This window comes from Pongo abelii, chromosome 12 (genome assembly GCF_028885655.2).
Source record: "Pongo abelii isolate AG06213 chromosome 12, NHGRI_mPonAbe1-v2.0_pri, whole genome shotgun sequence".
Taxonomy (NCBI): Eukaryota; Metazoa; Chordata; class Mammalia; order Primates; family Hominidae; genus Pongo; species Pongo abelii.
Genome location: NC_071997.2, coordinates 42,355,898 through 42,359,763, shown reverse-complemented (window position 1 = coordinate 42,359,763; position 3,866 = coordinate 42,355,898).

Below are 3,866 nucleotides of genomic sequence, written 5' to 3'. Positions count from 1 at the left end.
TTCACTCCCTCTTCCCATCCTTTTCCTTCCCCCATCTCTCATTTTCCTTTTTAAAAACTCATATAAAGAAATATCTGTGTAAGTATATCTACCCATATGCAAATATACACATGCATATGCATGTATATGTGTATATATAAAACAGGTCACACGATTGATAGACAGGCCCCTGCACTGCACATCCCCTGAGGGGTCCCATTCACTCCAGGGCTAGGTGAACACTACCTCTGGCGTAGTAGAGTGCATGGCATAAGCATCACAGCAGCCCTGGGAAAGATGGTGGTTTAACTCATCTCCCCATCCACTTCCAACTCCAGTCTACACCAAGATCAAAGAGGAACTCATGTTTTCTTCTTCGGTGGTTTTGAACTTACCTTTAGATCCCTTATCCCTTTAGAGTTCCCTCTTATTGGATCTCTATTTTATATTTTTCTAAATGACTACCCCATATCCCAGCAATATGAGATGCCACGTTTATCTTTCATCTTTTCATATGGAGTAATTTTTAAAAATTGAATACAGTACAGTGTGTGTCTTAGTCTGTCTTCACTGTTATAACAAAGTTCCATAAACTGGATAGCTTATAAATAACAGAAATTTATTTCTTACTGTTCTGAAGACTGGGAAGTCCAAGATCAAGCCACCAGCAGATGTGGTGTCTAGTGAGGTCCTGCTTTCTAGTTCATAGATGTCATCTTCTAGCTGTGTCCTCACATGGGGGAAGAGGCAAGGAGTCTCTCTTGGGCTTCTTTCAGAAGGGGACTACTCCCATTCATAAAGGTTCTGCCCCCAAAACTTAATTACTTCGCATAATTACCTCCCAAACCTCCCTTTTATTTAATACTATTACATTGGGGGTTAACATTTTAACATATGAATGGGGGGGTACATACAGATATTCAGACCACAGAAGTATACATGCAAAATTATAGTAGCTCTGGATAGTATTATCTCCATCTAGGAAGAGAAGGAGATAAATTAAATTAAAATTAATTTTGTTTTATTCTGGTGGGCAGCTAAAGTAGGGACAGCTCACCCTTATGCAATTGAAGTCTTGAAATAATTCAAGACTAGTTTCAATCTTGTGAGATGTTTATTTCCAGTATGTTCCTCCTCCTAAGGGATGGATTTTCTGAAAACCTAGAGTATTTATCAGGTTCCTTCCACAATGATGAGACCTGCACTCTAATTTTTGTTTTCTCAATGCTGTGATACTACTGGTCTCAGCATAGCTGCTGCCGTCTGCATCGTTTTTCTGCCTCTTGACCTGTGTTACTTAGGAAAAGGTGCTGGGTGCTTGCTGCCTGGTAGCGCTCCAGGACCTTAAAACAACTGTTTTATTTTACATTTTAAAATTGTTGGGTTTTTTTTGCTGTTGTTGTTTATAGGGTCTTGCACTGTTGCCCAGGCTGGAGTGCAGTGGCACGATCATGGCTCACTGCAGCGTTGACCTCCTGGCCTCAAGCAGTCCTCCCACCTTGGCCTCCCAAAGTGCTGGGATTACAGACATGAGCCACTGTGCCTGGCCTAAAAATATTTTCTCCATCTTCCACAAGTGTTCTTAGTGGAAAAGTTGGTCTAATACCTTCATGGTTTGAAGCAGAAGTTTGAGAACATTCACCGTTATATCTCAAATCAGTGGTCTGAAAGACTAAGCCAACAATATCGTGCAAACCAGAAAGTAAAAACAGAAATTATGCATGACAAAAATAGTTGAATTGGAAGATAAATCCAGGACACTCAACTTGCAAATCATGGAGCTTCTAGAAGGAGAAAAATGAAGAGATTCAGGAGAGGCAATAGTGAAATAAATGGTAGAAGAAAATTTCTTTGAGCCAATTTATGACCCAAATGTGTAGATTGTAACTGTACCTGGGTTCTGGGTGAGACACATTGGTAAGATTCCTGAACTCCTAGTGCTTTCAGACAAAAGAAAACTTATTTATGGATGGAAATCATTTAGACTAGCCCCAGGTTTCTCCTCTGCAGCTCTGGAAGCCTGAAGATGTGGGAATTAAGTCTCCAGGCTGCAAGTGGAAGGGCCTGCAACTCAGAACGTTCTACCCAGAGAGCTCATCACTAAGCAGACAGTAGGACGGATAAACATGCAGATCTGCAAGGACATAGTGAATGCATCTCCCCAACTGAGAAAAATATCCAGAAACAACTCTACCTAAATCACAGAGAGCAGAAACTCCAGATAAGAGAAGGTGAAGAAGAGACAGGATAATAGTATGGTATCCTGGCTGTTAAGAGTCACATTTCTTAGAAGAGAAGCTGCAAAGCTAAGGGAGATTCTAATTGCAGCCTCAGATGAAGAACATTTAACTATCTCAGCCAAACTTAAAAGCAGGGGTGGAAGTGAGGGGAGAAAAAAGGACAGAAACATATTTTGAAGGGCTGAAGGAAGAGGGAGTAGAGTGGGGAAGTTTTATTGAAGAGTTTCTATTGACTTTCGCCACATGATGTAGTTTGTACTCAAGTCATATTAGGACACAGCCATTGCATTGCCTTAGTGCTGGACCCACGTGTCTCTCACGTGTGCACCTCTGATTCTCGATGGCTTTGTTTTTCTCTCTTCCATTTTAACATTCAGAAATGAGAAAACCCAGAAAACTAGGCTGGCCAGGTGAGGGCCTCAGCTCGGCAACTGAGCAGCTGTCAGGAAGTGGCACAAAGCCATATTTATGGGCTGAGGGACCTGCATGTCAACGGGAGCTGATGGACAAATTCTCTCCCAGGAATCAAAAGTAAAGGAAGGGAAGGAGACAGCTGGCATGCATTCTCTGCCCTCTCCCCGGTCCCCCAATGTCTCAGCATTTCACTGTGCTGGGTTATTTGGGGCTAGTAGTGTGATTCTCTGCACTGTAAATTCAGGGGATATTTCATGTGTAGGTGGCTGGGATGCTTGGGGCAGGAAGGGATGTGGGGCATTGAAATTTATTGCCACTCTGTAAGGGACCTGAAGCTGCGAGGAGCGTCTCAACAGTCACTCCCCCTGGCACTCCTATGTCCTCCTAGCCTACAATTCCAAGGGCACACAGCTCTGCCTCATTTCTAAAGAATAACTATTAAAAGCGTGGGTGCTGGAGGGAGTGGGACTTTTATGTATTTATGTATTTTGTGGGGTGAAGGGTTATTATTGAAAGAGAAATGTTTGAGATCACATGAACAAAACAGTTGCTGTGGACATCTGTGTTCATTCATGGAAACTGATTTTTGTTACATAAAACCTCACCTCTTGATAGCATGGATTAAAATGAGATTCTAGATACTGTTTTCTTTCTTTAAAAATAGATTTATTGTTTTTTGTAGTAATTATTCATGTTCATTGCAGAGAAAATTAGAGTAATTAAAATGGAAACAAAGCAGATTTTAAAATGCCAAGATATAACCATAGTTTGAGGATTATCCTTCTAGAAAGACTTCTCTATGTCCACCTGTATACAACTGAAAACAAATGGCATCTTGCCATATATGCTATTCTGTAATTTGGGTATGGTATGGTATGGTATGGTATGGTATGGTATGGTATGGTATCGTATGGTATGGTGGTATGGTATGGTATGGTATGGTATGGTATGGTGGTATGGTATGGTATGGTATGGTGGTATGGTATGGTATGGTATGGTATGGTATGGTATGGTGGTATGGTATGGTATGGTATGGTATGGTATGGTATGGTATGGTATGGTATGGTGGTATGGTATGGTATGGTATGGTATGGTGGTATGGTATGGTATGGTATGGTATGGTATGGTATGGTATGGTATGGTATGGTATGGTGGTATGGTATGGTATGGTATGGTATGGTATGGTGGTATGGTATGGTATGGTATGGTATGGTATGGTATGGTATGGTGGTA